Consider the following 24,357-nt stretch of genomic DNA (forward strand, 5'->3'; position numbering starts at 1 on the left):
GTTGGGTCCGCTCCGTCCTCTGAAATGGTCCATATTAGTTACATAGGTTAGTGTACCAAAGAAATAATACATTTTCATATACAGCTTCTTCATTTCTGTGTTCTGAGGGATTACCAGTTGTAAGAAATGCACTTGCCGGTACAGTGATTCCCTGGCTTTCTCTGGCCCGAGAAAGCTTTTCCTCTGAAGTGGGAACAGAAGTTGGACTGCTTCTGCTGAACTTCCTGAAAGCAGAGCTGGCGGGAGGAGGGACTTTTTGAGTGCTGGGAAAATTTGAGCTGGAAATTTGCATCGGCTGGACAGAGATTGCTTGGAGCAGCCAAAATATAATAACGGCCATGGCGCTCAAGTAAAGCAGAAAGCTTTTAGTATACACCTTTTGCACTCTTGTCAACGAAGCTGGGCTCTGTGAATGCTCACCCTACGCAAGAAAAGAGAACAGACTTTGCTGGTGACCTAAATATATCTCGCCTGATCGAGCACGATCGAGCTCTGAGTGAGCAGCTGTGCAATGGTCATCTTTACCAAAGGGGAGATGCTGCTTTTTCCAGTGTCACGCCCATGCTCTCAGGGCTGGAGGGAGGAGGGCTGCTTTTTGTTTTTACAGGCAAAAGGAAAGGCCCAGCCCTCAGAGCTTCTGCCAATGCAGATCCCAGCAGGTGCAAAATAAAGGCTCTCCCCCACCTTGCCAGCTGCAGATTGATCAGAAGACTGCTAGTCTAGTGTGTTGGGCCACTTTCTCTCTTCTGTGTATCGTCCCCTCTTATTACATAAACAGCATAAGAGGAATAAAGGAAGGAAGGAAGGAAGGAAGGAAGGAACAGTGTATCGCAAGCACCTTCCACCCTGATGTCAATGGGCCACCAACCTTCGGGATGAGGAGGAGACCTGTGAAGACAGTCAGAGCGTGCCGACTGGGGCATTCATTTGGCTCATACACCGACAAGGCTTTCAGCGGCAGGAACAAACTTCAGGAATAGGCATTCTTGGCCTCGAATCCTAAGGGGGGTGCAAACGCTGAGGACAATTCCGTCAAATGCTCAAAGGACCGTGGCTCGTTGGTCTAGGGGTATGATTCTCGCTTTGGGTGCGAGAGGTCCCGGGTTCAAATCCCGGACGAGCCCAATCAAGGTGGTTAACTTGAGCTCCTTTTTTTAGTTTTTTCAATGTTATTTTCATTGGACAGACTCTCTGGTTTTCTCGGTAAGCAGTAGTCGATGAACAATTCACTTCCTGAACCTCTTTGCGTGCCATGTCCTTGCGACAAGCACTTTGTGTTCTCTGTTAGCTCTCAGTAACATTCCTTGATTTGCTTGTGAGTTTTGGCCGTCCGATCTCAAAGTGGAAATATGTCCTTCCCTCTGTACGCTGCATAGGCCCTCAGCTGGCATACTTGTATATGTGCGCATGCTTGATAGGACGTATGTTTTAGGCTGGATTGTGTGAGCTTCAGGCGCAAGGCATTTGATTAGTCTTTAAGCAGGTCCACTTGCACTGCCCTTTGCACCTGTTCTCCCAGTCCCTACAAAGGTGAGCAAGCAGCTATTTCTGTAGTGTAGTGGTTATCACGTTCGCCTCACACGCGAAAGGTCCCCGGTTCGAGACCGGGCAGAAACACTCTCTGCTGGCATTTTACACAAAATAGTTTTTTTCCCCTTTTGTCACACACAAATGTAAAGTATGAACTTATTTGCGTTCCCATGGAAATAGCATATGCTCTCAAGAGCTTGAGAAATACACTGGGAAGGCAAGCATCCTCACATGTATTCTGTATATGGGGCCAATAAAAAAATGCACGCGCTTGCATTTTGTGTATGTAATGTTGCAGAGCACAGAGAGGATTTATTTTCCCTACTGCTGGGTATTTGGGTCTCTGGGATCACAGTTGGGTCCGCTCCGTCCTCTGAAATGGTCCATATTAGTTACATAGGTTAGTGTACCAAAGAAATAATACATTTTCATATACAGCTTCTTCATTTCTGTGTTCTGAGGGATTACCAGTTGTAAGAAATGCACTTGCCGGTACAGTGATTCCCTGGCTTTCTCTGGCCCGAGAAAGCTTTTCCTCTGAAGTGGGAACAGAAGTTGGACTGCTTCTGCTGAACTTCCTGAAAGCAGAGCTGGCGGGAGGAGGGACTTTTTGAGTGCTGGGAAAATTTGAGCTGGAAATTTGCATCGGCTGGACAGAGATTGCTTGGAGCAGCCAAAATATAATAACGGCCATGGCGCTCAAGTAAAGCAGAAAGCTTTTAGTATACACCTTTTGCACTCTTGTCAACGAAGCTGGGCTCTGTGAATGCTCACCCTACGCAAGAAAAGAGAACAGACTTTGCTGGTGACCTAAATATATCTCGCCTGATCGAGCACGATCGAGCTCTGAGTGAGCAGCTGTGCAATGGTCATCTTTACCAAAGGGGAGATGCTGCTTTTTCCAGTGTCACGCCCATGCTCTCAGGGCTGGAGGGAGGAGGGCTGCTTTTTGTTTTTACAGGCAAAAGGAAAGGCCCAGCCCTCAGAGCTTCTGCCAATGCAGATCCCAGCAGGTGCAAAATAAAGGCTCTCCCCCACCTTGCCAGCTGCAGATTGATCAGAAGACTGCTAGTCTAGTGTGTTGGGCCACTTTCTCTCTTCTGTGTATCGTCCCCTCTTATTACATAAACAGCATAAGAGGAATAAAGGAAGGAAGGAAGGAAGGAAGGAACAGTGTATCGCAAGCACCTTCCACCCTGATGTCAATGGGCCACCAACCTTCGGGATGAGGAGGAGACCTGTGAAGACAGTCAGAGCGTGCCGACTGGGGCATTCATTTGGCTCATACACCGACAAGGCTTTCAGCGGCAGGAACAAACTTCAGGAATAGGCATTCTTGGCCTCGAATCCTAAGGGGGGTGCAAACGCTGAGGACAATTCCGTCAAATGCTCAAAGGACCGTGGCTCGTTGGTCTAGGGGTATGATTCTCGCTTTGGGTGCGAGAGGTCCCGGGTTCAAATCCCGGACGAGCCCAATCAAGGTGGTTAACTTGAGCTCCTTTTTTTTGTTTTTTCAATGTTATTTTCATTGGACAGACTCTCTGGTTTTCTCGGTAAGCAGTAGTCGATGAACAATTCACTTCCTGAACCTCTTTGCGTGCCATGTCCTTGCGACAAGCACTTTGTGTTCTCTGTTAGCTCTCAGTAACATTCCTTGATTTGCTTGTGAGTTTTGGCCGTCCGATCTCAAAGTGGAAATATGTCCTTCCCTCTGTACGCTGCATAGGCCCTCAGCTGGCATACTTGTATATGTGCGCATGCTTGATAGGACGTATGTTTTAGGCTGGATTGTGTGAGCTTCAGGCGCAAGGCATTTGATTAGTCTTTAAGCAGGTCCACTTGCACTGCCCTTTGCACCTGTTCTCCCAGTCCCTACAAAGGTGAGCAAGCAGCTGTTTCTGTAGTGTAGTGGTTATCACGTTCGCCTCACACGCGAAAGGTCCCCGGTTCGAGACCGGGCAGAAACACTCTCTGCTGGCATTTTACACAAAATAGTTTTTTTCCCCTTTTGTCACACACAAATGTAAAGTATGAACTTATTTGCGTTCCCATGGAAATAGCATATGCTCTCAAGAGCTTGAGAAATACACTGGGAAGGCAAGCATCCTCACATGTATTCTGTATATGGGGCCAATAAAAAAATGCACGCGCTTGCATTTTGTGTATGTAATGTTGCAGAGCACAGAGAGGATTTATTTTCCCTACTGCTGGGTATTTGGGTCTCTGGGATCACAGTTGGGTCCGCTCCGTCCTCTGAAATGGTCCATATTAGTTACATAGGTTAGTGTACCAAAGAAATAATACATTTTCATATACAGCTTCTTCATTTCTGTGTTCTGAGGGATTACCAGTTGTAAGAAATGCACTTGCCGGTACAGTGATTCCCTGGCTTTCTCTGGCCCGAGAAAGCTTTTCCTCTGAAGTGGGAACAGAAGTTGGACTGCTTCTGCTGAACTTCCTGAAAGCAGAGCTGGCGGGAGGAGGGACTTTTTGAGTGCTGGGAAAATTTGAGCTGGAAATTTGCATCGGCTGGACAGAGATTGCTTGGAGCAGCCAAAATATAATAACGGCCATGGCGCTCAAGTAAAGCAGAAAGCTTTTAGTATACACCTTTTGCACTCTTGTCAACGAATCTGGGCTCTGTGAATGCTCACCCTACGCAAGAAAAGAGAACAGACTTTGCTGGTGACCTAAATATATCTCGCCTGATCGAGCACGATCGAGCTCTGAGTGAGCAGCTGTGCAATGGTCATCTTTACCAAAGGGGAGATGCTGCTTTTTCCAGTGTCACGCCCATGCTCTCAGGGCTGGAGGGAGGAGGGCTGCTTTTTGTTTTTACAGGCAAAAGGAAAGGCCCAGCCCTCAGAGCTTCTGCCAATGCAGATCCCAGCAGGTGCAAAATAAAGGCTCTTCCCCACCTTGCCAGCTGCAGATTGATCAGAAGACTGCTAGTCTAGTGTGTTGGGCCACTTTCTCTCTTCTGTGTATCGTCCCCTCTTATTACATAAACAGCATAAGAGGAATAAAGGAAGGAAGGAAGGAAGGAAGGAACAGTGTATCGCAAGCACCTTCCGCCCTGATGTCAATGGGCCACCAACCTTCGGGATGAGGAGGAGACCTGTGAAGACAGTCAGAGCGTGCCGACTGGGGCATTCATTTGGCTCATACACCGACAAGGCTTTCAGCGGCAGGAACAAACTTCAGGAATAGGCATTCTTGGCCTCGAATCCTAAGGGGGGTGCAAACGCTGAGGACAATTCCGTCAAATGCTCAAAGGACCGTGGCTCGTTGGTCTAGGGGTATGATTCTCGCTTTGGGTGCGAGAGGTCCCGGGTTCAAATCCCGGACGAGCCCAATCAAGGTGGTTAACTTGAGCTCCTTTTTTTTGTTTTTTCAATGTTATTTTCATTGGACAGACTCTCTGGTTTTCTCGGTAAGCAGTAGTCGATGAACAATTCACTTCCTGAACCTCTTTGCGTGCCATGTCCTTGCGACAAGCACTTTGTGTTCTCTGTTAGCTCTCAGTAACATTCCTTGATTTGCTTGTGAGTTTTGGCCGTCCGATCTCAAAGTGGAAATATGTCCTTCCCTCTGTACGCTGCATAGGCCCTCAGCTGGCATACTTGTATATGTGCGCATGCTTGATAGGACGTATGTTTTAGGCTGGATTGTGTGAGCTTCAGGCGCAAGGCATTTGATTAGTCTTTAAGCAGGTCCACTTGCACTGCCCTTTGCACCTGTTCTCCCAGTCCCTACAAAGGTGAGCAAGCAGCTGTTTCTGTAGTGTAGTGGTTATCACGTTCGCCTCACACGCGAAAGGTCCCCGGTTCGAGACCGGGCAGAAACACTCTCTGCTGGCATTTTACACAAAATAGTTTTTTTCCCCTTTTGTCACACACAAATGTAAAGTATGAACTTATTTGCGTTCCCATGGAAATAGCATATGCTCTCAAGAGCTTGAGAAATACACTGGGAAGGCAAGCATCCTCACATGTATTCTGTATATGGGGCCAATAAAAAAATGCACGCGCTTGCATTTTGTGTATGTAATGTTGCAGAGCACAGAGAGGATTTATTTTCCCTACTGCTGGGTATTTGGGTCTCTGGGATCACAGTTGGGTCCGCTCCGTCCTCTGAAATGGTCCATATTAGTTACATAGGTTAGTGTACCAAAGAAATAATACATTTTCATATACAGCTTCTTCATTTCTGTGTTCTGAGGGATTACCAGTTGTAAGAAATGCACTTGCCGGTACAGTGATTCCCTGGCTTTCTCTGGCCCGAGAAAGCTTTTCCTCTGAAGTGGGAACAGAAGTTGGACTGCTTCTGCTGAACTTCCTGAAAGCAGAGCTGGAGGGAGGAGGGACTTTTTGAGTGCTGGGAAAATTTGAGCTGGAAATTTGCATCGGCTGGACAGAGATTGCTTGGAGCAGCCAAAATATAATAACGGCCATGGCGCTCAAGTAAAGCAGAAAGCTTTTAGTATACACCTTTTGCACTCTTGTCAACGAAGCTGGGCTCTGTGAATGCTCACCCTACGCAAGAAAAGAGAACAGACTTTGCTGGTGACCTAAATATATCTCGCCTGATCGAGCACGATCGAGCTCTGAGTGAGCAGCTGTGCAATGGTCATCTTTACCAAAGGGGAGATGCTGCTTTTTCCAGTGTCACGCCCATGCTCTCAGGGCTGGAGGGAGGAGGGCTGCTTTTTGTTTTTACAGGCAAAAGGAAAGGCCCAGCCCTCAGAGCTTCTGCCAATGCAGATCCCAGCAGGTGCAAAATAAAGGCTCTCCCCCACCTTGCCAGCTGCAGATTGATCAGAAGACTGCTAGTCTAGTGTGTTGGGCCACTTTCTCTCTTCTGTGTATCGTCCCCTCTTATTACATAAACAGCATAAGAGGAATAAAGGAAGGAAGGAAGGAAGGAAGGAAGGAACAGTGTATCGCAAGCACCTTCCACCCTGATGTCAATGGGCCACCAACCTTCGGGATGAGGAGGAGACCTGTGAAGACAGTCAGAGCGTGCCGACTGGGGCATTCATTTGGCTCATACACCGACAAGGCTTTCAGCGGCAGGAACAAACTTCAGGAATAGGCATTCTTGGCCTCGAATCCTAAGGGGGGTGCAAACGCTGAGGACAATTCCGTCAAATGCTCAAAGGACCGTGGCTCGTTGGTCTAGGGGTATGATTCTCGCTTTGGGTGCGAGAGGTCCCGGGTTCAAATCCCGGACGAGCCCAATCAAGGTGGTTAACTTGAGCTCCTTTTTTTAGTTTTTTCAATGTTATTTTCATTGGACAGACTCTCTGGTTTTCTCGGTAAGCAGTAGTCGATGAACAATTCACTTCCTGAACCTCTTTGCGTGCCATGTCCTTGCGACAAGCACTTTGTGTTCTCTGTTAGCTCTCAGTAACATTCCTTGATTTGCTTGTGAGTTTTGGCCGTCCGATCTCAAAGTGGAAATATGTCCTTCCCTCTGTACGCTGCATAGGCCCTCAGCTGGCATACTTGTATATGTGCGCATGCTTGATAGGACGTATGTTTTAGGCTGGATTGTGTGAGCTTCAGGCGCAAGGCATTTGATTAGTCTTTAAGCAGGTCCACTTGCACTGCCCTTTGCACCTGTTCTCCCAGTCCCTACAAAGGTGAGCAAGCAGCTATTTCTGTAGTGTAGTGGTTATCACGTTTGCCTCACACGCGAAAGGTCCCCGGTTCGAGACCGGGCAGAAACACTCTCTGCTGGCATTTTACACAAAATAGTTTTTTTCCCCTTTTGTCACACACAAATGTAAAGTATGAACTTATTTGCGTTCCCATGGAAATAGCATATGCTCTCAAGAGCTTGAGAAATACACTGGGAAGGCAAGCATCCTCACATGTATTCTGTATATGGGGCCAATAAAAAAATGCACGCGCTTGCATTTTGTGTATGTAATGTTGCAGAGCACAGAGAGGATTTATTTTCCCTACTGCTGGGTATTTGGGTCTCTGGGATCACAGTTGGGTCCGCTCCGTCCTCTGAAATGGTCCATATTAGTTACATAGGTTAGTGTACCAAAGAAATAATACATTTTCATATACAGCTTCTTCATTTCTGTGTTCTGAGGGATTACCAGTTGTAAGAAATGCACTTGCCGGTACAGTGATTCCCTGGCTTTCTCTGGCCCGAGAAAGCTTTTCCTCTGAAGTGGGAACAGAAGTTGGACTGCTTCTGCTGAACTTCCTGAAAGCAGAGCTGGCGGGAGGAGGGACTTTTTGAGTGCTGGGAAAATTTGAGCTGGAAATTTGCATCGGCTGGACAGAGATTGCTTGGAGCAGCCAAAATATAATAACGGCCATGGCGCTCAAGTAAAGCAGAAAGCTTTTAGTATACACCTTTTGCACTCTTGTCAACGAAGCTGGGCTCTGTGAATGCTCACCCTACGCAAGAAAAGAGAACAGACTTTGCTGGTGACCTAAATATATCTCGCCTGATCGAGCACGATCGAGCTCTGAGTGAGCAGCTGTGCAATGGTCATCTTTACCAAAGGGGAGATGCTGCTTTTTCCAGTGTCACGCCCATGCTCTCAGGGCTGGAGGGAGGAGGGCTGCTTTTTGTTTTTACAGGCAAAAGGAAAGGCCCAGCCCTCAGAGCTTCTGCCAATGCAGATCCCAGCAGGTGCAAAATAAAGGCTCTCCCCCACCTTGCCAGCTGCAGATTGATCAGAAGACTGCTAGTCTAGTGTGTTGGGCCACTTTCTCTCTTCTGTGTATCGTCCCCTCTTATTACATAAACAGCATAAGAGGAATAAAGGAAGGAAGGAAGGAAGGAAGGAACAGTGTATCGCAAGCACCTTCCACCCTGATGTCAATGGGCCACCAACCTTCGGGATGAGGAGGAGACCTGTGAAGACAGTCAGAGCGTGCCGACTGGGGCATTCATTTGGCTCATACACCGACAAGGCTTTCAGCGGCAGGAACAAACTTCAGGAATAGGCATTCTTGGCCTCGAATCCTAAGGGGGGTGCAAACGCTGAGGACAATTCCGTCAAATGCTCAAAGGACCGTGGCTCGTTGGTCTAGGGGTATGATTCTTGCTTTGGGTGCGAGAGGTCCAGGGTTCAAATCCCGGACGAGCCCAATCAAGGTGGTTAACTTGAGCTCCTTTTTTTTGTTTTTTCAATGTTATTTTCATTGGACAGACTCTCTGGTTTTCTCGGTAAGCAGTAGTCGATGAACAATTCACTTCCTGAACCTCTTTGCGTGCCATGTCCTTGCGACAAGCACTTTGTGTTCTCTGTTAGCTCTCAGTAACATTCCTTGATTTGCTTGTGAGTTTTGGCCGTCCGATCTCAAAGTGGAAATATGTCCTTCCCTCTGTACGCTGCATAGGCCCTCAGCTGGCATACTTGTATATGTGCGCATGCTTGATAGGACGTATGTTTTAGGCTGGATTGTGTGAGCTTCAGGCGCAAGGCATTTGATTAGTCTTTAAGCAGGTCCACTTGCACTGCCCTTTGCACCTGTTCTCCCAGTCCCTACAAAGGTGAGCAAGCAGCTGTTTCTGTAGTGTAGTGGTTATCACGTTCGCCTCACACGCGAAAGGTCCCCGGTTCGAGACCGGGCAGAAACACTCTCTGCTGGCATTTTACACAAAATAGTTTTTTTCCCCTTTTGTCACACACAAATGTAAAGTATGAACTTATTTGCGTTCCCATGGAAATAGCATATGCTCTCAAGAGCTTGAGAAATACACTGGGAAGGCAAGCATCCTCACATGTATTCTGTATATGGGGCCAATAAAAAAATGCACGCGCTTGCATTTTGTGTATGTAATGTTGCAGAGCACAGAGAGGATTTATTTTCCCTACTGCTGGGTATTTGGGTCTCTGGGATCACAGTTGGGTCCGCTCCGTCCTCTGAAATGGTCCATATTAGTTACATAGGTTAGTGTACCAAAGAAATAATACATTTTCATATACAGCTTCTTCATTTCTGTGTTCTGAGGGATTACCAGTTGTAAGAAATGCACTTGCCGGTACAGTGATTCCCTGGCTTTCTCTGGCCCGAGAAAGCTTTTCCTCTGAAGTGGGAACAGAAGTTGGACTGCTTCTGCTGAACTTCCTGAAAGCAGAGCTGGCGGGAGGAGGGACTTTTTGAGTGCTGGGAAAATTTGAGCTGGAAATTTGCATCGGCTGGACAGAGATTGCTTGGAGCAGCCAAAATATAATAACGGCCATGGCGCTCAAGTAAAGCAGAAAGCTTTTAGTATACACCTTTTGCACTCTTGTCAACGAATCTGGGCTCTGTGAATGCTCACCCTACGCAAGAAAAGAGAACAGACTTTGCTGGTGACCTAAATATATCTCGCCTGATCGAGCACGATCGAGCTCTGAGTGAGCAGCTGTGCAATGGTCATCTTTACCAAAGGGGAGATGCTGCTTTTTCCAGTGTCACGCCCATGCTCTCAGGGCTGGAGGGAGGAGGGCTGCTTTTTGTTTTTACAGGCAAAAGGAAAGGCCCAGCCCTCAGAGCTTCTGCCAATGCAGATCCCAGCAGGTGCAAAATAAAGGCTCTCCCCCACCTTGCCAGCTGCAGATTGATCAGAAGACTGCTAGTCTAGTGTGTTGGGCCACTTTCTCTCTTCTGTGTATCGTCCCCTCTTATTACATAAACAGCATAAGAGGAATAAAGGAAGGAAGGAAGGAAGGAAGGAAGGAAGGAACAGTGTATCGCAAGCACCTTCCACCCTGATGTCAATGGGCCACCAACCTTCGGGATGAAGAGGAGACCTGTGAAGACAGTCAGAGCGTGCCGACTGGGGCATTCATTTGGCTCATACACCGACAAGGCTTTCAGCGGCAGGAACAAACTTCAGGAATAGGCATTCTTGGCCTCGAATCCTAAGGGGGGTGCAAACGCTGAGGACAATTCCGTCAAATGCTCAAAGGACCGTGGCTCGTTGGTCTAGGGGTATGATTCTCGCTTTGGGTGCGAGAGGTCCCGGGTTCAAATCCCAGACAAGCCCAATCAAGGTGGTTAACTTGAGCTCCTTTTTTTTGTTTTTTCAATGTTATTTTCATTGGACAGACTCTCTGGTTTTCTCGGTAAGCAGTAGTCGATGAACAATTCACTTCCTGAACCTCTTTGCGTGCCATGTCCTTGCGACAAGCACTTTGTGTTCTCTGTTAGCTCTCAGTAACATTCCTTGATTTGCTTGTGAGTTTTGGCCGTCCGATCTCAAAGTGGAAATATGTCCTTCCCTCTGTACGCTGCATAGGCCCTCAGCTGGCATACTTGTATATGTGCGCATGCTTGATAGGACGTATGTTTTAGGCTGGATTGTGTGAGCTTCAGGCGCAAGGCATTTGATTAGTCTTTAAGCAGGTCCACTTGCACTGCCCTTTGCACCTGTTCTCCCAGTCCCTACAAAGGTGAGCAAGCAGCTGTTTCTGTAGTGTAGTGGTTATAAAGGTCCCCGGTTCGAGACCGGGCAGAAACACTCTCTGCTGGCATTTTACACAAAATAGTTTTTTTCCCCTTTTGTCACACACAAATGTAAAGTATGAACTTATTTGCGTTCCCATGGAAATAGCATATGCTCTCAAGAGCTTGAGAAATACACTGGGAAGGCAAGCATCCTCACATGTATTCTGTATATGGGGCCAATAAAAAAATGCACGCGCTTGCATTTTGTGTATGTAATGTTGCAGAGCACAGAGAGGATTTATTTTCCCTACTGCTGGGTATTTGGGTCTCTGGGATCACAGTTGGGTCCGCTCCGTCCTCTGAAATGGTCCATATTAGTTACATAGGTTAGTGTACCAAAGAAATAATACATTTTCATATACAGCTTCTTCATTTCTGTGTTCTGAGGGATTACCAGTTGTAAGAAATGCACTTGCCGGTACAGTGATTCCCTGGCTTTCTCTGGCCCGAGAAAGCTTTTCCTCTGAAGTGGGAACAGAAGTTGGACTGCTTCTGCTGAACTTCCTGAAAGCAGAGCTGGCGGGAGGAGGGACTTTTTGAGTGCTGGGAAAATTTGAGCTGGAAATTTGCATCGGCTGGACAGAGATTGCTTGGAGCAGCCAAAATATAATAACGGCCATGGCGCTCAAGTAAAGCAGAAAGCTTTTAGTATACACCTTTTGCACTCTTGTCAACGAAGCTGGGCTCTGTGAATGCTCACCCTACGCAAGAAAAGAGAACAGACTTTGCTGGTGACCTAAATATATCTCGCCTGATCGAGCACGATCGAGCTCTGAGTGAGCAGCTGTGCAATGGTCATCTTTACCAAAGGGGAGATGCTGCTTTTTCCAGTGTCACGCCCATGCTCTCAGGGCTGGAGGGAGGAGGGCTGCTTTTTGTTTTTACAGGCAAAAGGAAAGGCCCAGCCCTCAGAGCTTCTGCCAATGCAGATCCCAGCAGGTGCAAAATAAAGGCTCTCCCCCACCTTGCCAGCTGCAGATTGATCAGAAGACTGCTAGTCTAGTGTGTTGGGCCACTTTCTCTCTTCTGTGTATCGTCCCCTCTTATTACATAAACAGCATAAGAGGAATAAAGGAAGGAAGGAAGGAAGGAAGGAACAGTGTATCGCAAGCACCTTCCACCCTGATGTCAATGGGCCACCAACCTTCGGGATGAGGAGGAGACCTGTGAAGACAGTCAGAGCGTGCCGACTGGGGCATTCATTTGGCTCATACACCGACAAGGCTTTCAGCGGCAGGAACAAACTTCAGGAATAGGCATTCTTGGCCTCGAATCCTAAGGGGGGTGCAAACGCTGAGGACAATTCCGTCAAATGCTCAAAGGACCGTGGCTCGTTGGTCTAGGGGTATGATTCTCGCTTTGGGTGCGAGAGGTCCTGGGTTCAAATCCCGGACGAGCCCAATCAAGGTGGTTAACTTGAGCTCCTTTTTTTTGTTTTTTCAATGTTATTTTCATTGGACAGACTCTCTGGTTTTCTCGGTAAGCAGTAGTCGATGAACAATTCACTTCCTGAACCTCTTTGCGTGCCATGTCCTTGCGACAAGCACTTTGTGTTCTCTGTTAGCTCTCAGTAACATTCCTTGATTTGCTTGTGAGTTTTGGCCGTCCGATCTCAAAGTGGAAATATGTCCTTCCCTCTGTACGCTGCATAGGCCCTCAGCTGGCATACTTGTATATGTGCGCATGCTTGATAGGACGTATGTTTTAGGCTGGATTGTGTGAGCTTCAGGCGCAAGGCATTTGATTAGTCTTTAAGCAGGTCCACTTGCACTGCCCTTTGCACCTGTTCTCCCAGTCCCTACAAAGGTGAGCAAGCAGCTGTTTCTGTAGTGTAGTGGTTATCACGTTCGCCTCACACGCGAAAGGTCCCCGGTTCGAGACCGGGCAGAAACACTCTCTGCTGGCATTTTACACAAAATAGTTTTTTTCCCCTTTTGTCACACACAAATGTAAAGTATGAACTTATTTGCGTTCCCATGGAAATAGCATATGCTCTCAAGAGCTTGAGAAATACACTGGGAAGGCAAGCATCCTCACATGTATTCTGTATATGGGGCCAATAAAAAAATGCACGCGCTTGCATTTTGTGTATGTAATGTTGCAGAGCACAGAGAGGATTTATTTTCCCTACTGCTGGGTATTTGGGTCTCTGGGATCACAGTTGGGTCCGCTCCGTCCTCTGAAATGGTCCATATTAGTTACATAGGTTAGTGTACCAAAGAAATAATACATTTTCATATACAGCTTCTTCATTTCTGTGTTCTGAGGGATTACCAGTTGTAAGAAATGCACTTGCCGGTACAGTGATTCCCTGGCTTTCTCTGGCCCGAGAAAGCTTTTCCTCTGAAGTGGGAACAGAAGTTGGACTGCTTCTGCTGAACTTCCTGAAAGCAGAGCTGGCGGGAGAAGGGACTTTTTGAGTGCTGGGAAAATTTGAGCTGGAAATTTGCATCGGCTGGACAGAGATTGCTTGGAGCAGCCAAAATATAATAACGGCCATGGCGCTCAAGTAAAGCAGAAAGCTTTTAGTATACACCTTTTGCACTCTTGTCAACGAAGCTGGGCTCTGTGAATGCTCACCCTACGCAAGAAAAGAGAACAGACTTTGCTGGTGACCTAAATATATCTCGCCTGATCGAGCACGATCGAGCTCTGAGTGAGCAGCTGTGCAATGGTCATCTTTACCAAAGGGGAGATGCTGCTTTTTCCAGTGTCACGCCCATGCTCTCAGGGCTGGAGGGAGGAGGGCTGCTTTTTGTTTTTACAGGCAAAAGGAAAGGCCCAGCCCTCAGAGCTTCTGCCAATGCAGATCCCAGCAGGTGCAAAATAAAGGCTCTCCCCCACCTTGCCAGCTGCAGATTGATCAGAAGACTGCTAGTCTAGTGTGTTGGGCCACTTTCTCTCTTCTGTGTATCGTCCCCTCTTATTACATAAACAGCATAAGAGGAATAAAGGAAGGAAGGAAGGAAGGAAGGAAGGAACAGTGTATCGCAAGCACCTTCCACCCTGATGTCAATGGGCCACCAACCTTCGGGATGAGGAGGAGACCTGTGAAGACAGTCAGAGCGTGCCGACTGGGGCATTCATTTGGCTCATACACCGACAAGGCTTTCAGCGGCAGGAACAAACTTCAGGAATAGGCATTCTTGGCCTCGAATCCTAAGGGGGGTGCAAACGCTGAGGACAATTCCGTCAAATGCTCAAAGGACCGTGGCTCGTTGGTCTAGGGGTATGATTCTCGCTTTGGGTGCGAGAGGTCCTGGGTTCAAATCCCGGACGAGCCCAATCAAGGTGGTTAACTTGAGCTCCTTTTTTTTGTTTTTTCAATGTTATTTTCATTGGACAGACTCTCTGGTTTTCTCGGTAAGCAGTAGTCGATGAACAATTCACTTCCTGAACCTCTTTGCGTGCCATGTCCTTGCGACAAGCACTTTGTGTTCTCTGTTAGCTCTCAGTAACATTCCTTGATTTGCTTGTGAGTTTTGGCCGTCCGATCTCAAAGTGGAAATATGTCCTTCCCTCTGTACGCTGCATAGGCCCTCAGCTGGCATACTTGTATATGTGCGCATGCTTGATAGGACGTATGTTTTAGGCTGGATTGTGTGAGCTTCAGGCGCAAGGCATTTGATTAGTCTTTAAGCAGGTCCACTTGCACTGCCCTTTGCACCTGTTCTCCCAGTCCCTACAAAGGTGAGCAAGCAGCTGTTTCTGTAGTGTAGTGGTTATCACGTTCGCCTCACACGTGAAAGGTCCCCGGTTCGAGACCGGGCAGAAGCACTCTCTGCTGGCATTTTACACAAAATAGTTTTTTTCCCCTTTTGTCACACACAAATGTAAAGTATGAACTTATTTGCGTTCCCATGGAAATAGCATATGCTCTCAAGAGCTTGAGAAATACACTGGGAAGGCAAGCATCCTCACATGTATTCTGTATATGGGGCCAATAAAAAAATGCACGCGCTTGCATTTTGTGTATGTAATGTTGCAGAGCACAGAGAGGATTTATTTTCCCTACTGCTGGGTATTTGGGTCTCTGGGATCACAGTTGGGTCCGCTCCGTCCTCTGAAATGGTCCATATTAGTTACATAGGTTAGTGTACCAAAGAAATAATACATTTTCATATACAGCTTCTTCATTTCTGTGTTCTGAGGGATTACCAGTTGTAAGAAATGCACTTGCCGGTACAGTGATTCCCTGGCTTTCTCTGGCCCGAGAAAGCTTTTCCTCTGAAGTGGGAACAGAAGTTGGACTGCTTCTGCTGAACTTCCTGAAAGCAGAGCTGGCGGGAGGAGGGACTTTTTGAGTGCTGGGAAAATTTGAGCTGGAAATTTGCATCGGCTGGACAGAGATTGCTTGGAGCAGCCAAAATATAATAACGGCCATGGCGCTCAAGTAAAGCAGAAAGCTTTTAGTATACACCTTTTGCACTCTTGTCAACGAAGCTGGGCTCTGTGAATGCTCACCCTACGCAAGAAAAGAGAACAGACTTTGCTGGTGACCTAAATATATCTCGCCTGATCGAGCACGATCGAGCTCTGAGTGAGAAGCTGTGCAATGGTCATCTTTACCAAAGGGGAGATGCTGCTTTTTCCAGTGTCACGCCCATGCTCTCAGGGCTGGAGGGAGGAGGGCTGCTTTTTGTTTTTACAGGCAAAAGGAAAGGCCCAGCCCTCAGAGCTTCTGCCAATGCAGATCCCAGCAGGTGCAAAATAAAGGCTCTTCCCCACCTTGCCAGCTGCAGATTGATCAGAAGACTGCTAGTCTAGTGTGTTGGGCCACTTTCTCTCTTCTGTGTATCGTCCCCTCTTATTACATAAACAGCATAAGAGGAATAAAGGAAGGAAGGAAGGAAGGAAGGAACAGTGTATCGCAAGCACCTTCCGCCCTGATGTCAATGGGCCACCAACCTTCGGGATGAGGAGGAGACCTGTGAAGACAGTCAGAGCGTGCCGACTGGGGCATTCATTTGGCTCATACACCGACAAGGCTTTCAGCGGCAGGAACAAACTTCAGGAATAGGCATTCTTGGCCTCGAATCCTAAGGGGGGTGCAAACGCTGAGGACAATTCCGTCAAATGCTCAAAGGACCGTGGCTCGTTGGTCTAGGGGTATGATTCTCGCTTTGGGTGCGAGAGGTCCCGGGTTCAAATCCCGGACGAGCCCAATCAAGGTGGTTAACTTGAGCTCCTTTTTTTAGTTTTTTCAATGTTATTTTCATTGGACAGACTCTCTGGTTTTCTCGGTAAGCAGTAGTCGATGAACAATTCACTTCCTGAACCTCTTTGCGTGCCATGTCCTTGCGACAAGCACTTTGTGTTCTCTGTTAGCTCTCAGTAACATTCCTTGATTTGCTTGTGAGTTTTGGCCGTCCGATCTCAAAGTGGAAATATGTCCTTCCCTCTGTACGCTGCATAGGCCCTCAGCTGGCATACTTGTATATGTGCGCATGCTTGATAGGACGTATGTTTTAGGCTGGATTGTGTGAGCTTCAGGCGCAAGGCATTTGATTAGTCTTTAAGCAGGTCCACTTGCACTGCCCTTTGCACCTGTTCTCCCAGTCCCTACAAAGGTGAGCAAGCAGCTATTTCTGTAGTGTAGTGGTTATCACGTTCGCCTCACACGCGAAAGGTCCCCGGTTCGAGACCGGGCAGAAACACTCTCTGCTGGCATTTTACACAAAATAGTTTTTTTCCCCTTTTGTCACACACAAATGTAAAGTATGAACTTATTTGCGTTCCCATGGAAATAGCATATGCTCTCAAGAGCTTGAGAAATACACTGGGAAGGCAAGCATCCTCACATGTATTCTGTATATGGGGCCAATAAAAAAATGCACGCGCTTGCATTTTGTGTATGTAATGTTGCAGAGCACAGAGAGGATTTATTTTCCCTACTGCTGGGTATTTGGGTCTCTGGGATCACAGTTGGGTCCGCTCCGTCCTCTGAAATGGTCCATATTAGTTACATAGGTTAGTGTACCAAAGAAATAATACATTTTCATATACAGCTTCTTCATTTCTGTGTTCTGAGGGATTACCAGTTGTAAGAAATGCACTTGCCGGTACAGTGATTCCCTGGCTTTCTCTGGCCCGAGAAAGCTTTTCCTCTGAAGTGGGAACAGAAGTTGGACTGCTTCTGCTGAACTTCCTGAAAGCAGAGCTGGCGGGAGGAGGGACTTTTTGAGTGCTGGGAAAATTTGAGCTGGAAATTTGCATCGGCTGGACAGAGATTGCTTGGAGCAGCCAAAATATAATAACGGCCATGGCGCTCAAGTAAAGCAGAAAGCTTTTAGTATACACCTTTTGCACTCTTGTCAACGAAGCTGGGCTCTGTGAATGCTCACCCTACGCAAGAAAAGAGAACAGACTTTGCTGGTGACCTAAATATATCTCGCCTGATCGAGCACGATCGAGCTCTGAGTGAGCAGCTGTGCAATGGTCATCTTTACCAAAGGGGAGATGCTGCTTTTTCCAGTGTCACGCCCATGCTCTCAGGGCTGGAGGGAGGAGGGCTGCTTTTTGTTTTTACAGGCAAAAGGAAAGGCCCAGCCCTCAGAGCTTCTGCCAATGCAGATCCCAGCAGGTGCAAAATAAAGGCTCTCCCCCACCTTGCCAGCTGCAGATTGATCAGAAGACTGCTAGTCTAGTGTGTTGGGCCACTTTCTCTCTTCTGTGTATTGTCCCCTCTTATTACATAAACAGCATAAGAGGAATAAAGGAAGGAAGGAAGGAAGGAAGGAACAGTGTATCGCAAGCACCTTCCACCCTGATGTCAATGGGCCACCAACCTTCGGGATGAGGAGGAGACCTGTGAAGACAGTCAGAGCGTGCCGACTGGGGCATTCATTTGGCTCATACACCGACAAGGCTTTCAGCGGCAGGAACAAACTTCAGGAATAGGCATTCTTGGCCTCGAATCCTAAGGGGGGTGCAAACGCTGAGGACAATTCCGTCAAATGCTCAAAGGACCGTGACTCGTTGGTCTAGGGGTATGATTCTCGCTTTGGGTGCGAGAGGTCCCGGGTTCAAATCCCGGACGAGCCCAATCAAGGTGGTTAACTTGAGCTCCTTTTTTTTGTTTTTTCAATGTTATTTTCATTGGACAGACTCTCTGGTTTTCTCGGTAAGCAGTAGTCGATGAACAATTCACTTCCTGAACCTCTTTGCGTCCCATGTCCTTGCGACAAGCACTTTGTGTTCTCTGTTAGCTCTCAGTAACATTCCTTGATTTGCTTGTGAGTTTTGGCCGTCCGATCTCAAAGTGGAAATATGTCCTTCCCTCTGTACGCTGCATAGGCCCTCAGCTGGCATACTTGTATATGTGCGCATGCTTGATAGGACGTATGTTTTAGGCTGGATTGTGTGAGCTTCAGGCGCAAGGCATTTGATTAGTCTTTAAGCAGGTCCACTTGCACTGCCCTTTGCACCTGTTCTCCCAGTCCCTACAAAGGTGAGCAAGCAGCTGTTTCTGTAGTGTAGTGGTTATCACGTTCGCCTCACACGCGAAAGGTCCCCGGTTCGAGACCGGGCAGAAACACTCTCTGCTGGCATTTTACACAAAATAGTTTTTTTCCCCTTTTGTCACACACAAATGTAAAGTATGAACTTATTTGCGTTCCCATGGAAATAGCATATGCTCTCAAGAGCTTGAGAAATACACTGGGAAGGCAAGCATCCTCACATGTATTCTGTATATGGGGCCAATAAAAAAATGCACGCGCTTGCATTTTGTGTATGTAATGTTGCAGAGCACAGAGAGGATTTATTTTCCCTACTGCTGGGTATTTGGGTCTCTGGGATCACAGTTGGGTCCGCTCCGTCCTCTGAAATGGTCCATATTAGTTACATAGGTTAGTGTACCAAAGAAATAATACATTTTCATATACAGCTTCTTCATTTCTGTGTTCTGAGGGATTACCAGTTGTAAGAAATGCACTTGCCGGTACAGTGATTCCCTGGCTTTCTCTGGCCCGAGAAAGCTTTTCCTCTGAAGTGGGAACAGAAGTTGGACTGCTTCTGCTGAACTTCCTGAAAGCAGAGCTGGCGGGAGGAGGGACTTTTTGAGTGCTGGGAAAATTTGAGCTGGAAATTTGCATCGGCTGGACAGAGATTGCTTGGAGCAGCCAAAATATAATAACGGCCATGGCGCTCAAGTAAAGCAGAAAGCTTTTAGTATACACCTTTTGCACTCTTGTCAACGAATCTGGGCTCTGTGAATGCTCACCCTATGCAAGAAAAGAGAACAGACTTTGCTGGTGACCTAAATATATCTCGCCTGATCGAGCACGATCGAGCTCTGAGTGAGCAGCTGTGCAATGGTCATCTTTACCAAAGGGGAGATGCTGCTTTTTCCAGTGTCACGCCCATGCTCTCAGGGCTGGAGGGAGGAGGGCTGCTTTTTGTTTTTACAGGCAAAAGGAAAGGCCCAGCCCTCAGAGCTTCTGCCAATGCAGATCCCAGCAGGTGCAAAATAAAGGCTCTCCCCCACCTTGCCAGCTGCAGATTGATCAGAAGACTGCTAGTCTAGTGTGTTGGGCCACTTTCTCTCTTCTGTGTATCGTCCCCTCTTATTACATAAACAGCATAAGAGGAATAAAGGAAGGAAGGAAGGAAGGAAGGAACAGTGTATCGCAAGCACCTTCCACCCTGATGTCAATGGGCCACCAACCTTCGGGATGAAGAGGAGACCTGTGAAGACAGTCAGAGCGTGCCGACTGGGGCATTCATTTGGCTCATACACCGACAAGGCTTTCAGCGGCAGGAACAAACTTCAGGAATAGGCATTCTTGGCCTCGAATCCTAAGGGGGGTGCAAACGCTGAGGACAATTCCGTCAAATGCTCAAAGGACCGTGGCTCGTTGGTCTAGGGGTATGATTCTCGCTTTGGGTGCGAGAGGTCCCGGGTTCAAATCCCGGACAAGCCCAATCAAGGTGGTTAACTTGAGTTCCTTTTTTTTGTTTTTTCAATGTTATTTTCATTGGACAGACTCTCTGGTTTTCTCGGTAAGCAGTAGTCGATGAACAATTCACTTCCTGAACCTCTTTGCGTGCCATGTCCTTGCGACAAGCACTTTGTGTTCTCTGTTAGCTCTCAGTAACATTCCTTGATTTGCTTGTGAGTTTTGGCCGTCCGATCTCAAAGTGGAAATATGTCCTTCCCTCTGTACGCTGCATAGGCCCTCAGCTGGCATACTTGTATATGTGCGCATGCTTGATAGGACGTATGTTTTAGGCTGGATTGTGTGAGCTTCAGGCGCAAGGCATTTGATTAGTCTTTAAGCAGGTCCACTTGCACTGCCCTTTGCACCTGTTCTCCCAGTCCCTACAAAGGTGAGCAAGCAGCTGTTTCTGTAGTGTAGTGGTTATAAAGGTCCCCGGTTCGAGACCGGGCAGAAACACTCTCTGCTGGCATTTTACACAAAATAGTTTTTTTCCCCTTTTGTCACACACAAATGTAAAGTATGAACTTATTTGCGTTCCCATGGAAATAGCATATGCTCTCAAGAGCTTGAGAAATACACTGGGAAGGCAAGCATCCTCACATGTATTCTGTATATGGGGCCAATAAAAAAATGCACGCGCTTGCATTTTGTGTATGTAATGTTGCAGAGCACAGAGAGGATTTATTTTCCCTACTGCTGGGTATTTGGGTCTCTGGGATCACAGTTGGGTCCGCTCCGTCCTCTGAAATGGTCCATATTAGTTACATAGGTTAGTGTACCAAAGAAATAATACATTTTCATATACAGCTTCTTCATTTCTGTGTTCTGAGGGATTACCAGTTGTAAGAAATGCACTTGCCGGTACAGTGATTCCCTGGCTTTCTCTGGCCCGAGAAAGCTTTTCCTCTGAAGTGGGAACAGAAGTTGGACTGCTTCTGCTGAACTTCCTGAAAGCAGAGCTGGCGGGAGGAGGGACTTTTTGAGTGCTGGGAAAATTTGAGCTGGAAATTTGCATCGGCTGGACAGAGATTGCTTGGAGCAGCCAAAATATAATAACGGCCATGGCGCTCAAGTAAAGCAGAAAGCTTTTAGTATACACCTTTTGCACTCTTGTCAACGAAGCTGGGCTCTGTGAATGCTCACCCTACGCAAGAAAAGAGAACAGACTTTGCTGGTGACCTAAATATATCTCGCCTGATCGAGCACGATCGAGCTCTGAGTGAGCAGCTGTGCAATGGTCATCTTTACCAAAGGGGAGATGCTGCTTTTTCCAGTGTCACGCCCATGCTCTCAGGGCTGGAGGGAGGAGGGCTGCTTTTTGTTTTTACAGGCAAAAGGAAAGGCCCAGCCCTCAGAGCTTCTGCCAATGCAGATCCCAGCAGGTGCAAAATAAAGGCTCTCCCCCACCTTGCCAGCTGCAGATTGATCAGAAGACTGCTAGTCTAGTGTGTTGGGCCACTTTCTCTCTTCTGTGTATCGTCCCCTCTTATTACATAAACAGCATAAGAGGAATAAAGGAAGGAAGGAAGGAAGGAAGGAACAGTGTATCGCAAGCACCTTCCACCCTGATGTCAATGGGCCACCAACCTTCGGGATGAGGAGGAGACCTGTGAAGACAGTCAGAGCGTGCCGACTGGGGCATTCATTTGGCTCATACACCGACAAGGCTTTCAGCGGCAGGAACAAACTTCAGGAATAGGCATTCTTGGCCTCGAATCCTAAGGGGGGTGCAAACGCTGAGGACAATTCCGTCAAATGCTCAAAGGACCGTGGCTCGTTGGTCTAGGGGTATGATTCTCGCTTTGGGTGCGAGAAGTCCCGGGTTCAAATCCCGGACGAGCCCAATCAAGGTGGTTAACTTGAGCTCCTTTTTTTTGTTTTTTCAATGTTATTTTCATTGGACAGACTCTCTGGTTTTCTCGGTAAGCAGTAGTCGATGAACAATTCACTTCCTGAACCTCTTTGCGTGCCATGTCCTTGCGACAAGCACTTTGTGTTCTCTGTTAGCTCTCAGTAACATTCCTTGATTTGCTTGTGAGTTTTGGCCGTCCGATCTCAAAGTGGAAATATGTCCTTCCCTCTGTACGCTGCATAGGCCCTCAGCTGGCATACTTGTATATGTGCGCATGCTTGATAGGACGTATGTTTTAGGCTGGATTGTGTGAGCTTCAGGCGCAAGGCATTTGATTAGTCTTTAAGCAGGTCCACTTGCACTGCCCTTTGCACCTGTTCTCCCAGTCCCTACAAAGGTGAGCAAGCAGCTGTTTCTGTAGTGTAGTGGTTATAAAGGTCCCCGGTTCGAGACCGGGCAGAAACACTCTCTGCTGGCATTTTACACAAAATAGTTTTTTTCCCCTTTTGTCACACACAAATGTAAAGTATGAACTTATTTGCGTTCCCATGGAAATAGCATATGCTCTCAAGAGCTTGAGAAATACACTGGGAAGGCAAGCATCCTCACATGTATTCTGTATATGGGGCCAATAAAAAAATGCACGCGCTTGCATTTTGTGTATGTAATGTTGCAGAGCACAGAGAGGATTTATTTTCCCTACTGCTGGGTATTTGGGTCTCTGGGATCACAGTTGGGTCCGCTCCGTCCTCTGAAATGGTCCATATTAGTTACATAGGTTAGTGTACCAAAGAAATAATACATTTTCATATACAGCTTCTTCATTTCTGTGTTCTGAGGGATTACCAGTTGTAAGAAATGCACTTGCCGGTACAGTGATTCCCTGGCTTTCTCTGGCCCGAGAAAGCTTTTCCTCTGAAGTGGGAACAGAAGTTGGACTGCTTCTGCTGAACTTCCTGAAAGCAGAGCTGGCGGGAGGAGGGACTTTTTGAGTGCTGGGAAAATTTGAGCTGGAAATTTGCATCGGCTGGACAGAGATTGCTTGGAGCAGCCAAAATATAATAACGGCCATGGCGCTCAAGTAAAGCAGAAAGCTTTTAGTATACACCTTTTGCACTCTTGTCAACGAAGCTGGGCTCTGTGAATGCTCACCCTACGCAAGAAAAGAGAACAGACTTTGCTGGTGACCTAAATATATCTCGCCTGATCGAGCACGATCGAGCTCTGAGTGAGCAGCTGTGCAATGGTCATCTTTACCAAAGGGGAGATGCTGCTTTTTCCAGTGTCACGCCCATGCTCTCAGGGCTGGAGGGAGGAGGGCTGCTTTTTGTTTTTACAGGCAAAAGGAAAGGCCCAGCCCTCAGAGCTTCTGCCAATGCAGATCCCAGCAGGTGCAAAATAAAGGCTCTCCCCCACCTTGCCAGCTGCAGATTGATCAGAAGACTGCTAGTCTAGTGTGTTGGGCCACTTTCTCTCTTCTGTGTATCGTCCCCTCTTATTACATAAACAGCATAAGAGGAATAAAGGAAGGAAGGAAGGAAGGAAGGAAGGAAGGAAGGAACAGTGTATCGCAAGCACCTTCCACCCTGATGTCAATGGGCCACCAACCTTCGGGATGAGGAGGAGACCTGTGAAGACAGTCAGAGCGTGCCGACTGGGGCATTCATTTGGCTCATACACCGACAAGGCTTTCAGCGGCAGGAACAAACTTCAGGAATAGGCATTCTTGGCCTCGAATCCTAAGGGGGGTGCAAACGCTGAGGACAATTCCGTCAAATGCTCAAAGGACCGTGGCTCGTTGGTCTAGGGGTATGATTCTCGCTTTGGGTGCGAGAGGTCCTGGGTTCAAATCCCGGACGAGCCCAATCAAGGTGGTTAACTTGAGCTCCTTTTTTTTGTTTTTTCAATGTTATTTTCATTGGACAGACTCTCTGGTTTTCTCGGTAAGCAGTAGTCGATGAACAATTCACTTCCTGAACCTCTTTGCGTGCCATGTCCTTGCGACAAGCACTTTGTGTTCTCTGTTAGCTCTCAGTAACATTCCTTGATTTGCTTGTGAGTTTTGGCCGTCCGATCTCAAAGTGGAAATATGTCCTTCCCTCTGTACGCTGCATAGGCCCTCAGCTGGCATACTTGTATATGTGCGCATGCTTGATAGGACGTATGTTTTAGGCTGGATTGTGTGAGCTTCAGGCGCAAGGCATTTGATTAGTCTTTAAGCAGGTCCACTTGCACTGCCCTTTGCACCTGTTCTCCCAGTCCCTACAAAGGTGAGCAAGCAGATGTTTCTGTAGTGTAGTGGTTATCACGTTCGCCTCACACGCGAAAGGTCCCCGGTTCGAGACCGGGCAGAAACACTCTCTGCTGGCATTTTACACAAAATAGTTTTTTTCCCCTTTTGTCACACACAAATGTAAAGTATGAACTTATTTGCGTTCCCATGGAAATAGCATATGCTCTCAAGAGCTTGAGAAATACACTGGGAAGGCAAGCATCCTCACATGTATTCTGTATATGGGGCCAATAAAAAAATGCACGCGCTTGCATTTTGTGTATGTAATGTTGC

The 24,357-nt window shown here is 47.3% G+C and overlaps 20 non-coding genes across 20 annotated transcripts; all 20 read left to right on the plus strand.

Annotated features, from left to right (window-relative positions):
* The first annotated feature begins 1,052 nt into the window (after window positions 1–1,052).
* Window positions 1,053–1,124, plus strand: TRNAP-UGG (transfer RNA proline (anticodon UGG)). The gene has a single exon. It is a non-coding gene; the product is annotated as a tRNA-Pro (tRNA).
* A 420-nt stretch (window positions 1,125–1,544) lies between these two features.
* TRNAV-CAC (transfer RNA valine (anticodon CAC)) lies at window positions 1,545–1,617 on the plus strand. Its single transcript has one exon. It is a non-coding gene; the product is annotated as a tRNA-Val (tRNA).
* Window positions 1,618–2,932: 1,315 nt separating this feature from the next.
* TRNAP-UGG (transfer RNA proline (anticodon UGG)) lies at window positions 2,933–3,004 on the plus strand. Its single transcript has one exon. It is a non-coding gene; the product is annotated as a tRNA-Pro (tRNA).
* Window positions 3,005–3,424: 420 nt separating this feature from the next.
* On the plus strand, window positions 3,425–3,497 carry TRNAV-CAC (transfer RNA valine (anticodon CAC)). The gene has a single exon. It is a non-coding gene; the product is annotated as a tRNA-Val (tRNA).
* Window positions 3,498–4,812: 1,315 nt separating this feature from the next.
* Window positions 4,813–4,884, plus strand: TRNAP-UGG (transfer RNA proline (anticodon UGG)). Its single transcript has one exon. It is a non-coding gene; the product is annotated as a tRNA-Pro (tRNA).
* Window positions 4,885–5,304: 420 nt separating this feature from the next.
* On the plus strand, window positions 5,305–5,377 carry TRNAV-CAC (transfer RNA valine (anticodon CAC)). The gene has a single exon. It is a non-coding gene; the product is annotated as a tRNA-Val (tRNA).
* Window positions 5,378–6,696: 1,319 nt separating this feature from the next.
* TRNAP-UGG (transfer RNA proline (anticodon UGG)) lies at window positions 6,697–6,768 on the plus strand. The gene has a single exon. It is a non-coding gene; the product is annotated as a tRNA-Pro (tRNA).
* A 2,300-nt stretch (window positions 6,769–9,068) lies between these two features.
* TRNAV-CAC (transfer RNA valine (anticodon CAC)) lies at window positions 9,069–9,141 on the plus strand. The gene has a single exon. It is a non-coding gene; the product is annotated as a tRNA-Val (tRNA).
* A 3,184-nt stretch (window positions 9,142–12,325) lies between these two features.
* Window positions 12,326–12,397, plus strand: TRNAP-UGG (transfer RNA proline (anticodon UGG)). The gene has a single exon. It is a non-coding gene; the product is annotated as a tRNA-Pro (tRNA).
* Window positions 12,398–12,817: 420 nt separating this feature from the next.
* TRNAV-CAC (transfer RNA valine (anticodon CAC)) lies at window positions 12,818–12,890 on the plus strand. The gene has a single exon. It is a non-coding gene; the product is annotated as a tRNA-Val (tRNA).
* A 1,319-nt stretch (window positions 12,891–14,209) lies between these two features.
* Window positions 14,210–14,281, plus strand: TRNAP-UGG (transfer RNA proline (anticodon UGG)). Its single transcript has one exon. It is a non-coding gene; the product is annotated as a tRNA-Pro (tRNA).
* Window positions 14,282–14,701: 420 nt separating this feature from the next.
* On the plus strand, window positions 14,702–14,774 carry TRNAV-CAC (transfer RNA valine (anticodon CAC)). The gene has a single exon. It is a non-coding gene; the product is annotated as a tRNA-Val (tRNA).
* Window positions 14,775–16,089: 1,315 nt separating this feature from the next.
* Window positions 16,090–16,161, plus strand: TRNAP-UGG (transfer RNA proline (anticodon UGG)). The gene has a single exon. It is a non-coding gene; the product is annotated as a tRNA-Pro (tRNA).
* Window positions 16,162–16,581: 420 nt separating this feature from the next.
* On the plus strand, window positions 16,582–16,654 carry TRNAV-CAC (transfer RNA valine (anticodon CAC)). Its single transcript has one exon. It is a non-coding gene; the product is annotated as a tRNA-Val (tRNA).
* A 1,315-nt stretch (window positions 16,655–17,969) lies between these two features.
* On the plus strand, window positions 17,970–18,042 carry TRNAP-UGG (transfer RNA proline (anticodon UGG)). Its single transcript has one exon. It is a non-coding gene; the product is annotated as a tRNA-Pro (tRNA).
* A 419-nt stretch (window positions 18,043–18,461) lies between these two features.
* Window positions 18,462–18,534, plus strand: TRNAV-CAC (transfer RNA valine (anticodon CAC)). The gene has a single exon. It is a non-coding gene; the product is annotated as a tRNA-Val (tRNA).
* A 1,315-nt stretch (window positions 18,535–19,849) lies between these two features.
* On the plus strand, window positions 19,850–19,921 carry TRNAP-UGG (transfer RNA proline (anticodon UGG)). The gene has a single exon. It is a non-coding gene; the product is annotated as a tRNA-Pro (tRNA).
* A 1,789-nt stretch (window positions 19,922–21,710) lies between these two features.
* TRNAP-UGG (transfer RNA proline (anticodon UGG)) lies at window positions 21,711–21,782 on the plus strand. Its single transcript has one exon. It is a non-coding gene; the product is annotated as a tRNA-Pro (tRNA).
* A 1,801-nt stretch (window positions 21,783–23,583) lies between these two features.
* TRNAP-UGG (transfer RNA proline (anticodon UGG)) lies at window positions 23,584–23,655 on the plus strand. Its single transcript has one exon. It is a non-coding gene; the product is annotated as a tRNA-Pro (tRNA).
* A 420-nt stretch (window positions 23,656–24,075) lies between these two features.
* TRNAV-CAC (transfer RNA valine (anticodon CAC)) lies at window positions 24,076–24,148 on the plus strand. The gene has a single exon. It is a non-coding gene; the product is annotated as a tRNA-Val (tRNA).
* The last annotated feature ends 209 nt before the right edge of the window (window positions 24,149–24,357 follow it).

The sequence above is a fragment of the Ambystoma mexicanum genome, chromosome 2q, assembly GCF_040938575.1.
Source record: "Ambystoma mexicanum isolate Mex_15411 chromosome 2q, UKY_AmexF1_1, whole genome shotgun sequence".
Classification (NCBI taxonomy): domain Eukaryota; kingdom Metazoa; phylum Chordata; class Amphibia; order Caudata; family Ambystomatidae; genus Ambystoma; species Ambystoma mexicanum.